Source organism: Dasypus novemcinctus, chromosome 3 (genome assembly GCF_030445035.2).
Source record: "Dasypus novemcinctus isolate mDasNov1 chromosome 3, mDasNov1.1.hap2, whole genome shotgun sequence".
NCBI classification, from domain to species: domain Eukaryota; kingdom Metazoa; phylum Chordata; class Mammalia; order Cingulata; family Dasypodidae; genus Dasypus; species Dasypus novemcinctus.
Genome location: NC_080675.1, coordinates 60845549 through 60858071, shown reverse-complemented (window position 1 = coordinate 60858071; position 12523 = coordinate 60845549). Strand labels below are relative to the sequence as shown.

The following is a 12523-nucleotide window of genomic DNA, read 5'->3' as shown; positions in this document are numbered from 1 at the left end:
AGTTGTAATCACTCTAGGCTCCATGGTGTGGTGGTTGTCCTTCTTCAACTCCATCTTAGCTGAGTGTGGTAAGTCCAATAAATCAGATTGTAGGTGCTGGAGTCTGTTGAGGCTCAGGATCTGGCTATCACATTGTCAGTCCAGAGATTCAAATCCCCTAAATATATCTTAAACCCCAACATTAACTGCACCTCCAGCACATTGGCATGAAAGTCTTATGAAGGGAGATCCCATCTGAGTCCAGATTCATCACACATAAACACCATTTCCAAAGAGGGGCCATCTGCCCTGGTAGTTAACCCCATCGGCCATGACCATAACTCCCGTGGGTCTCTTTAGCCCTCAAAGGAACCAATATCTGGGGGTTGTATCTGCTTTATCTGTCTCTCTGACTCTGCTCAGTTGTGCATGGGGGCAAACCTTCTGCCAGCCTCCAGACTCTTTTTTAGAAACTCGTAGCCATATAAACTCATTTCTCCTTTCCATTTCCCCCTTACTTTAGGTCAAACAGCATTTTAAAGTCATGGTATTTTATGTAGACATGGATATTCTGCTGATCCGCATTGAACCTTCCGTATAAGGTCATTTTCCAGTTGCATCATCAGTTGGTAGTTGATAGTGGTCCCTCGTTGCCAGGGAGGCTCATCCCCGGGTGTCATGTCCCACGCTGGGGGGAAGGCATTGCATTTACATGCTGAGTTTGGCTTCGAGACTGGCCACATTTGAGTAACATGAAGGCTGACAGGAGGAAATTCCCAGGCACAAAGTTGTTCTAGGCCTTGTTCTTATTTTGGGTTTATCAGCTCACAAGCATAGTCATTAGCATCAGGGGCTCACTGTTGAACCCTCACTCCCTCCCGGTCCCCGCCACTGTACCTGGGAGACTGTCGCTGCTCCCCTAGGGACCACGACAGAGCACCACTGGCTCACTCACTTTTCTGTGCGCATGAAAGAAGGCCGGGGAGCAAGCCCTTCTGCTCCTGCCCATTGTGAGTGCCACCGCTGCCATGCGCCTCACGGCCTCCTCTCTCTTCTCCCACCTCTTTGCAAGAAGCAGATATATATTTTGATGTTTGGATTGGACGCTGCTGGCAAGAAGATCATTCTGAAGAAACTGAAGTTAGGGGAGGTAGTCACCACCATTGGTTTTAATGAGGAAACAGTAGAATATAAGAACATTTGTTTCACAATATGGGGTGTTGGTGGTCAAGATAAAATTAGGCCTCTCTGGAGGCATTACTTCCAAAACACCCAGAGTCTTATTTTTGTGGTAGATAGCAAAGATCATGAAAGAATTCAAGAAGGAGCAGCAGAGCTGCAGAAAATGCATCAGGAAGATGAGTTGCGAGATGCAGTGCTGCTGCTGTTTGCAAACAAACGTATTTGCCAAATGCTATGGTCATCAGTGAAATGACAGATAAATTAGGTCTTCAGTCCCTTCTTAACAGAACATGGTATGTTCAAGACTTGTGCTACACAAGGAACTGGTCTGTATGAAAGACTTAACTGGCTGTCAAATGAGCTTTCAAAACAGTAAATGGAACTAGATGTTTCACTAAGGACATGTTTAATAAAATTGGTCTAGGCTTATTACAACAAAATTGGTTTGCATCTTTGTTATTAAACAGTATCTGGGACTGGTTTGGGCAGAAAATTACAGCATTTAGAACTTATATTGTTGCCAATTATTGTTTACCAAGTATATTATTGCTATTTGCTATATGCTTGGTTTCCTAAACTTGGGGACAAAGTCCTCTTTTAATTTTACTTCCCTTAAAGCCTAAATGCCTGGACATACATAACTATTTGTGACTCATTTAAATCCATTTTGAGTGTTTTTTGAGCCCACAACAAATAATGTTTTAATGTAACCCCTTGCTACTTTACTGGTACCTTTATCATTCCTGGGATAGTCTGATGATTGAAAAATGTAGCATCCCATTTGTATTTATTTATCTCCCTTGCCAAAAAGATTTTCTAATACTGCCTGTGCCAGCAGTATTAGATAAGCAAGATCTATTCAGATCTCTTATACTGAGGAACTTTTTCTTTCTCCCATTCTTGACTCCTGGCTTCCATCAGCCAAACTTACCTTGGTGTGGTTTGGAATTGATAGCTAATTAGTTCTGTGCTGGTTGCAAAGAGTTTATACTGAGAGATGGTTTTTAATACTCAGCAGATTGTCTTCCTTTATATCTTTTTTATGTTGCATGTTGTTTTTGGAATCGGCCTGACTCTTTGCCCAGTATATGATAGTTCTGCTGATGTTTTGTTTATTGGTGAACATATTTCATTAAGAGTTTTTGGGAAACTCATCAAACTCAATGAATAAGTTTCTTCATAATCCATTTGGAATTGTTCCTAATAAAATGATAAAAAAAGACATTTGATGAGCACAGGGAAGAATTTGAAAGTATGCATAGAAAAATAGCAGATCTTATGAACATGAAAGTCACAATAAATGAAATTAAAAATACACTAGAATCATATAATGGCAGATTTGAAGAGGAGGAAGAAAGGATTGGTGGCTTGAAGAAATGGCCTCTGAAGGTAAACATATGAAAGAACAGATGAAGAAAAGAATGGAAAAAATTGAACAAGATCTCAGGGAATGAAATGACAGCAAGACATACATGTCATGGGTGTCCCAGAAGGAGAAAAGTAGGGAAAAGGGGCAGAACGAATATTTGAAGAAATAATGGTAGAAAATTTCCCAACCCTGTTGAAGGACATAGATATCCATGGCCAAGAAATGCAATGTACTCCCATCCAAATAAATCTGACTAGACCAAATCTGAGACACATACTAATCAGAATGTCAAATGCCAAAGACAAAGAGAATTCTGAGAGCAGCAAGAGAAAAGCAAGAGAAAAGGATACCTAATAAGAGTAATTGCCAATTTCTCATCAGAAACCATGAAGGCAAGAAGGCAGTGGTATGATCTATTTAAGATACTGCAAGAGAAAAACTTCCAGTCAAGAATCCCATATCCAGCAAGATTGTCTTTCAAAAACGAGGACAAGTTTAGAATATTCACAGATTAACAGAAACTGAGAGAGTTTATAACTAAGAGACCAGCTTTGCAGGAAATACTAAAGGGGTGTGCTATCGCCTGAAAAGAAGACAGGAGAGAGAGGGTTGGAAGAAAGTCTAGAAATGAAGATTATACCCATAAAAGTAACTAGAAGTGTCATAAGAGTGGTAAAAATAAAACATGACAGATAAAACCCAAATATTCAGGAATAAACTTAACCAACAATGTAAAGCACTCATATTCAGAAAACTACAACTCATTGTTAAAAGAAATAAAAAAAGACCTAGATAATTGGAAGAACATTCCATGCTCACAGATTGGAAGACTAAATGTCATTAAGATATCAATTTTACTCAAATTGGTATACAAATTCAATGCAATCCAAATAAAAATTCCACCAGAATTTAAAAAATAAATGGAAAACATGACTATCAAACTTATTTGGAAGGATAAGGGGTCCTGAATAGCCAGAAACATCTTAAAAGGAAAAACAAAGTGGGAGGACTATCATTTATGGGCTTTAAACAATATCACCTAGCTGTAGTGGTAAAAACAGAATGGTACTGGTATAAAGACAGACACATAGACCAATGGAACTGAACTGATGGTTCAGAAACAGACCCTCACATCTATGGTCAAGTGATTTTTGACTAGCCTGTCAAATCCACCCAGCTTGGGCAGAACACTCCATTCAACAAATGGTGCTGAAAGAACTGGATATCCATAGCCAAAAGAAGGAAAGAGGACCCCTGTCTCACACCTTATACAAAAATTAACTCACACTTACTGATTTCAAATTATATTACAAAGTGACTGTAATCAAAACAGTGTGGTACTGACAGACAGGTAAGTAGATCAGTGGAACAGAATTGAAAGTCCTGAAATAGACCCATAAATCTATGGTCAATTTATTTTGACAAGAGTGACAGTGTTGGGAACATTGGATATCCACATAGAAAATTCACAGAGAAAAAAAATTAGATTCATGGACAAAGCAGATTAGAGCTTACCTGGGGATGAGGGAATGAAGGTAGGGGGTAAAGGGGAGTGTTCGTCTGTAAAATAAAAAAATATAAAATAAAAAAATAAAATATAGCTCATGGACCCTCATTCTTCCTGTGATGACCCTTAGGGATCCCAATTAAAACCCCAGCCAGGAAGCACTGATCCTTTCCCATTATGAAGGGGAGGCTGTGTTGGGACACTGACCAGGGATCACAGAGTTGGTTCCAGCTGGAATAGAGCCAGAACCAGGTCTAATTCACAGAACAAATCTTTACTGAGAACCTACCAAGAGCCTGGTCTGTTCTAAGCCTCAGGGATTCATCTATGAACAAGACCCAGGAGTCCCTTTGTCATGGAGTTTACATTCCAATGGCCAAAGGTGATAGAGCTATGATGAAACTAAAGCAGGTAAAAGGTAGGAGTATGGAGGCTATTTAAGACTGGGCTATTTGGGAGCACCTCTATGATGAGGTGACATCCGAACCAAGACCTGGGTGAAATGAGTGAGCCAACCACGCAGGTATCTGGAGCAAGGGTGTTTCAGGCAAAGGAATCAGCAGAGGCAGAGGTGGAAACACAGTGACTGCCAGCAAGGAGGTAGTCTCTGTTCTCACACACACACACACACACACACACAAAATGTTTGTGTTTTTGCTTTGGTAATTTATGCCTGTTAAGAGTAATATGATGGGAAGTGGACTTGGCCCGGTGGTTAGGGCATCTGTCTACCACATGGGAGGTCCACGGTTCAAACCCCGGGCCTCCTTGACCCGTATGGAGCTGGCCCATGCGCAGTGCTGATGCGTGCAAGGAGTGCCCTGCCACACAGGGGTGGCCCCCGCGTAGGGGAGCCCCACGCGCAAGGAGTGCACCCCGTAAGGAGAGCCACCCAGTGTGAAAGAAAGTGCAGCCTGCCTAAGAATGACACCACTCACACGGAGAGCTGACACAACAAGATGATGCAACAAAAAGAAACATAGATTCCCGTGCCGCTAACAACAGAAGCGGACAAAGAAGACGCAGCAAATAGACACAGAGAACAGACAACTGGGGCGGGGGGTAGGGGGGGAAGGGGAGAGAAATATATAAATAAATCTTTTTTTAAAAAAGTAATATGATGAAAGAAGTTGTTGATGTTGGAGGAGTGGGGTAGGGTCGGGTGTGGTGTATATGGGAACCTCTTATATTTTTTAATGTAACATTTTTCGTGATCTCTGTGTCCTCAAAAATACAAAAAAAAATGATGGGGTTGGGGAGTGGGGAGTAGGGTGTATATGGGAACATCTTATGTTTCTTAATGTAACATTTTATGTGATCTATTAACTTTGAAAAAAGATAATTTAAAAAAATTTTTAAAGTAATATTCTGTCTATATCTATACTTATACCTATGCTCTATCTATATCCATATCCACATAGTGCTCTCTCTATATATATCTCTCATTATTCCTATATATCTATATCTATATCCATGTCCTAATCTGCATCCACGGACATGATAGTTTGTCTCTATATCTATCTTGAAAAAAGAGATCATGTTTTCTGGAGAGCTATTCTATAAAACATGGTAATTCTCAGTTTGACCTCAGAATCAACTGAAGTGCTTATTGAAGAAACTGATTTCTCAGTGAATCAATGGACTTGGACGCAGGATGCATCTCACCCAATTCCATGTGTGATTCTTACACAGATGTTTCACACTGCACTTTGAAAAACAGTACCTAATCTATACTATACTATCCTTAGAAGTGTAAACACCAAAATTAATTTTAAAGATTGGAGGAAGAATGGTTGAATTAGGTATTATGGTTTTTCCAGTTAACCAGGCCTTTAGGAAAGCTGTGATATGCTCCATGGGTGTCAGGTAGGAGAGGGTAAAGGATGCTTCCCCTTGTATTAGAGTTCAGTGTCATCATCACCCTCACACACAAAGAATTTTAGAATCAGCATCCTTCTGAACCTTCAGGTATTTGTGTGTGTGTAAAGTAGGATGTAATCAAGGACTTCCTTGTATTTCCTTTCCTTTGGCTTTCATTAAAGGCAAAGTTTCAAGTGATTTCTTTATTTGTAGATGACAGCCCAAATCTAAGCTTATAGAAAAAATTCTGTGTCAGCATTTCCTCCCATCTCTTGTCGTAGCTAGGGTTCTAGACTCAGAGAACAAGTTAAACAAGTTTTCTAATCTAAATTCCTGGGCTTAACTAAGCATTTAATAGGTGGAAAGTAGACAAGTAGAAGAAGAGAAATGGCCTTTCCTTGTGTTTCAACAAAGAGAAGTCAAGCTTAGTAATTTAATTAGGGAACATTAACATTTGCAATGATGAAAACATCACATAAGTTTATGTTTGCAGAATCAGGGATGGTCCAGCAACCCAGAACTTTCCCCTTGATGTAGAAGTAGTTGTACTAGAGTCCTCAAGTCCTCAGACTTCCACAGAGAGGAAAAAAGAAGTCACTTGGGTATATTATTTTTTCCTTTTTTTTTTCTTTTCTTTTTCTTTTGGTGAAGCAGCTTTCTTAAAGCTATTTAACTGTAGGCAAAGATATAAGCAAAAATGTCAGTTAATTTCCTAGTGAAAATGTAATGAAACTTTAAAACAAAGATATTCAATGAGATTTAAGAACTGTTTTTTGGGTGTTTTTTCTTTAAAGTTACTATTTAGTGCTTCCTCTTGGCAACTTCTAGCATGTTGATTTTAGTAAAAACATGGAAAATTATCAAGTTCCTTCCATTAGGTAAATGTAATTTATCCTTTAGTTTTAAATCAAATGACTTGGTGGTTTTCACAAATAGAGACAGTTTGTCTTGTGCTAAATGATTAATGGTACATTTGTTTTACAGTACCTAAAAAGGAGAGTAATTGACTTAGAGCTTGTTTGGGAAGGACTTTTGAAGCCTTCCATTTCCCAAGAATGGGAAGCTTGAAGCATGAATGAAAGTCCTTATCAATCCTTCTTTTGTTTTGGAAAATTGAAGGCTGTTTAAAAAAAGAAGAAAATAATGCAAGGAGAAGACAGTCTAGAAAAGGCACTAGGCAGAAAGAGAGCTGATGGATCTAAAAGTTAGGGACCTAAGGTATTAATATTTTGCATCTTCTCTTTTTGCAGTATCTATTTTCCATTGTCCTTTAAAAGAATAAAAGTCAGGACAGTGGGGGCTAAATCAGTTTTTGCTACACAGTGCTGTAAAAATCCCTAACATTTTTCTCGAGATAATAAAAATAAAGACCTATTCATTTCTGTCTTAAAGGGTCCTGCTTTTAAGACTTCTCAACGTGGGAAGTTGTCTGTGTACACATCCCTTTCTCCTAGATTGGAAACCAGATCTGTGTCAACTGAGGTCCTGTGTCACTGATAAAACTGGGGTAGGATGGTGGAAACACAAAACAAAACTGCTGACTTTAGAAAACCCTCTCCCAAGGTTTCTCTTTACTTTCCTCATAATCACTATCCTCTTGATTGCCACACTGTTGCAGATCGATGAAGCTTTATTTTAAAATGATTTAAAAAAAAACAACCCACAACACACCAACTACTGTATTCTTGCAAACAGTGAATGTTGGTTTGGAGAATATTAAAAGAAACAACTGGGAAGCGGACTTGGCTCAGTGGTTAGGGCGTCCGTCTACCACATGGGAGGTCCGCGGTTCAAACCCTGGGCTTCCTTGATCCGTGTGGGGCTGGCCCATGTGCAGTACTGATGTGCGCAAGGAGTGCCCTGCCACGCAGGGGTATCCCGGCGTTCGGGAGCCCCACACGCAAGGAGTGCGCCCCATAAGGAGAGCTGCCCAGCGCTAAAGAAAGTGCAGCCTGCCCAGGAATGGCACCGCACACATGGAGAGGTGATACAGCAAGATGACACAACAAAAAGAAACAGATTGCCTTGCTGCTGACAACAACAGAAGCGGACAAAAAAGAACACGCAGCAAATAGACACAGAGAACAGACAACTGGGGCGAGGGGAGGGGAGAAATAAAATGAAATAAATCTTTAAAAAAAAAAAAAGAAACAACTAAAGTCTGTTAAAAATTTGCCTTTGTTCACAGAAGATATAATAATTGAACCACTCCAGGATTAGAAGAAATCCTGAACTTAATGGTAGATTATATTTTTATTAGTAAAGTATTTTCTACGGTAGGTAAAGTCAATCCTCAAGTATAAATGACTTGGGAATATATTATATACACACGCATTTTTTGAAAAAGCTAAATTTGGCAGGTATGTAGCTAGTGCTCTGTAGTAAACAACTCCAAAAATGTAGCTTACAACAATCACCATATATTATTTTTCATAAGTCTATATGTCAGTTTGGTGATTCTGCTACTCTTGGCATGGTTTGGCAAGATAGGTCTGAGCTGGGGCTTAGCAATTGGCTGGCAGTTTGCTGGTCTATGATGGCTTGAGCTGGGATGACTGGGCTTTGCTCCACATACCTCATCCTCCAGCAGGCTAGCCGCCATGTGTTCTTGGACAATCATAGATGTCAAAGAGAGGAAATGAAATTGTGCAAGCTCTGATTTCAAGTCTCTGTGTGTCAAGTTTGCTATTCTCCTATTGGCCAAAGCAGGTCACATGGCCAAGCCTAGATGCACATTAGTCAAAGGGCATGGATGCTGAGAGGGTATTGATTGGGGCCAATGATGCAATCATTCTACAAATGCAGAATAGCAACAATGAGTGCAAATTGATATGGTGGATAATACCTTAACAGCTATTAAAGAAATCATCATTAAGATCTGGAATAATCTGAGAGGATTTCCTGACAGGAGAATGAAGACAGAACCATTCCAGGTGGAACAAAGCTATATTATGTACACATTGCCTATAAATATATATAGTATATTTATATACACAGACAGATACCATGAAAACGTAAGAAAAGCTTTTAGAACTAGATTTGCTAGATTGGTAGGTGGGTAGCTATAAATTTTTATAGAAACTGCCAAATTGCCCTCTAAACAGGATTTAACAATTTATACTTAGCCACAGTATATAAGAATGGCTGTTTCCCTAATATTTATACTGATTATTATCAAACTTTTTAAACCTATGTCTATCTAATACACGAGAAATAATATTCTCTGGTTTTTATGAATATTTCTTTGGTAGTAAGTGAGATTAATCTGTAATATTTTCATATATATAGGCCATCCGTGTTTCTTTTCTTTGGATTGCTGGCTCATCTCATCCATCCTTCTGCTTCTTTCATTTAGTTTGCGTTGTTTTAAGCTGCTAACTTTCTGGTAATATGTTACACAGCATAGAAAACTAATAAATAACACACATTCATAGTGGTCTACCTCTAATATTTATTTTTCAATTGCCCTCCTTCCCTTCTCATTAAGGTCAAAAGAAACTCCTCATCCACGTGTCTCTTATGAGAGGTGCTCTTTTGTCAGTACTCTTATTAGACAACCAGGATTCACAAACATTCAGATTCCAAAGAGATGGAATCACAATCACCTCCACATCGTGATACTTTGTTCCTTGTAGGTAAGCATTTCCGGAATTGGGCTGTGGATGTGATCCTATATTTGGTTGGTTTCCCCAAGGACAAAGAGGAGCTTCATTGTGTCGTTGAAGTCTTCCATAGCCTCACTAACTTCTTGTCTGCCTGAACCGTCAATAACTGAGAGAGGTGCATAACTGTCTCACCATGATTGTAGATTTCTTTAATCCTTTTTGTGAACCTCACCTCCCCCTTCACCACCCATCCCACATGCTGTCCCTGAACACTATGGCCTACAGTTTCAGGGCACGGCTGCGGTTTTCAGTGACCTCTTTTCTGGCACCTGGAGATGTCCCTGTCTTGTGTATGTGTGAAACTGGCTATGTATTTAAAAGAATTTTTATTATAGTCTAAAAATCTTTTCTAAAAGTTGCAGTGGAAATGTTTTCAGCTTATCTTAGCCTGCCCTATTGCTGAAAGTGGAGTCTAAATTGATTTTTCTAAAATCATATTTCTTATCTGTGGGTGCCTTAAATTTTTATTTGGTAACAACTACCCCAATATTGCAAGGGTCAGTTGTCACCCTGTAATCATTTGCCTGACTCAGTTTCTCTAGGCTATTGCATTTGACCACAAATCTAAAGACTCTAAATACCACCTGCATATCTTCCTCCTCTTGCCACAGAATTTCTGGGAGGATACCAGTAGGCACAGAAACCAGGCAGTCAGCTGTGGTCAGTGAACTCTCCACAGGTCCAGGAGAGTGCCATGTTCTCTTGAATCCTCTTATCTTTGTGCTTAATCTTCCTTCTACTTGGGCTTATTTCCTTCCATCCACCTGGCAGATTCCTCTGTATCATTCAGAACCCTTGGAAAGCTTTTCCTGCCTTCTTATTGCATTGTACATCCTTCTATTATTGGCCTCAGTACACTACATTTGCATTTAAATATTGTATTAATTGGCTAAAGAGGTGCTGATACAAAATACCAGAAATTGGTTGGTTTTTCATAAAGGGTATTTATTTGAGATAGAAGCTTATAGTCACAAGGCCATAAAGAATGAATTACTTCCCTCACCAAAATCTGTTGCTATGTGTTGGAGCAAGATAGCTGCCGGTCTCTGCAAGGGTTCAACCTTCTTCTTCAGGCTCTGTGGTCCCAGCTTCTTCTGATCTCAGCTATAGGATGGTATAAGGCTCATCTCTCTCCTGGGGCTCATTTCTCCCCAGACTCAGGGGCTCTGTTCTCTCCACAAGGTCAACTGTAGACTATCAGGCTCTCTCTCTTCCCAGGGCCTCTGCTGTGTCTATGGGGCCGTCTCTATTCCTCTGTGTTCTTCTCCTGTGTATTTATTTCCCAGGGCTCCAGAATCAAAACTCTAACTCTCCTCTGCTATCCTTTTCGGACTTGATGTCATACTGACATGGCCCAATCAAAGCTTTAATCATAATTTAATCAAATAAAAGTGAAACCTCTGAGTCTAATACACTCTAATATGCCCAGAGGAGCAGACCAGTTTACAAACATAATCCAATATCTGTTTTTGAAATTCATAAATAATTCCAAACTGCTACAAATGTCTATCTTCATCACCAGGCTGTGTGCTCTTTTTGGGTAGATGTCCTGTCTCTTTCATCCCTGAATCTCTAATGCCTGGCATATTGCCTGGCTCATAGTAGGCATTCAGTAAATGTTTACTGAACTAACTTAACAGGATTTCAGGGTGACATTAGGAAAATGTATTGACTCTGACCCAAAAGATTGGCTTCACCACCAGTCCTCCCCCCAGCACCTCAGAACCTGAGAAAGTGACACAGCGGGTATTTTCCAAAGCATTAAAAGGGTGAACCTTATCTAGAGAATGTACTTTTATCTGAAAGTCTGGCCACTTGCCTCAGGAAAGGGTTGACATCTGCACTTTCCTCAGCAAATTACTTAGAGAGGAACAAAGAGGAAAAAAAGTATCACTTAGTTGCTTTTCCTGAAATTGATTCAGACTCAAGAAACATTCACCATGTGCCACCTAGATTATTTCTTATTATTTCCAAATAATATTGGAGTGCTCTAATCAGTTTTGCAATTAGGTCAATCACTCTGCAGTTAGAGAAGGGAAATTTTACAATATAACCAGAAATTTCAGCCAACTGTGCTAAATATACATCAGGGATTGGATTACTGGTTCATTTCCTATGCCACAAACTGGGAACAAAGGAGCCAAGCATTTTTTTCTTGCAGACTAACTTCAAGACGAGTTCAGTAAACTCATTGGAATTGCCTCTCCAGAAGTTCCCGAGTTAATCTTAATGCAAACTGACAAAGGGAGTCGGAAAACAGACAGAATCCGTCTTCACTGTGCATGTGCTAAACACGGGCAGCATATGGTTGTGTTACACACTCTTGAGACAGACCTGCTTCTGGAAACCTTTCAGAGTTCTGTGGCTGCTGCCATGGCAACAGCTAGAGCATTTGCTTCTGGCTTGCCCCTTCCTCCAGCACTTGACCACTGAAGCCTGACCTCGTTTTGGTATTCTGGAAAAGTCCGGTTTTGCAGTTAATCAATATGATAAGTGGAACTGTGTCCTCTTTTGGCTGCTCAGATCTAGGTTGCTATTTTGGGTCTGGAACCCTCTTTCTGCGATCGCTGCTCAGAGGATCTGGGTTGCTCCCTTCTGGCTGGGTGTTATGTAACCTGGAGGTATGCTAGGGCCTGCGCTTCTACTACTGTGTGGCTCCTATAGTGGAAAAGTAACTGCAGTTACGGGGGTGAGTAGGTAGGGGATTAAGCAAAAAACTGAAAGATGTGCAGCATAAAATGCTACTTGCTTCTATGGCATCAGATGACAGTCTTGTTTGGGGGGAGGATCTCAAGGGAGGGTGTCAAAGAGTTCTTCCCGATAGAAGCAAGAACCAATACTCAGAAATATCAGACAACAATTTAGAAAATGTTGCTTTCACTTCCCATTTACATCAACATAAAATTTCCTAGGCTAGCGGATTAAATGCAACAATCTAACAGATTGATTTTTAAAAATCTT

The 12523-nt window shown here is 40.0% G+C and overlaps 1 pseudogene; it reads left to right on the top strand.

Annotated features, from left to right (window-relative positions):
- The first annotated feature begins 1007 nt into the window (after positions 1–1007).
- LOC101416514 (ADP-ribosylation factor 4-like) lies at positions 1008–1537 on the top strand (annotated as a pseudogene).
- Positions 1538–12523: the final 10986 nt, after the last annotated feature.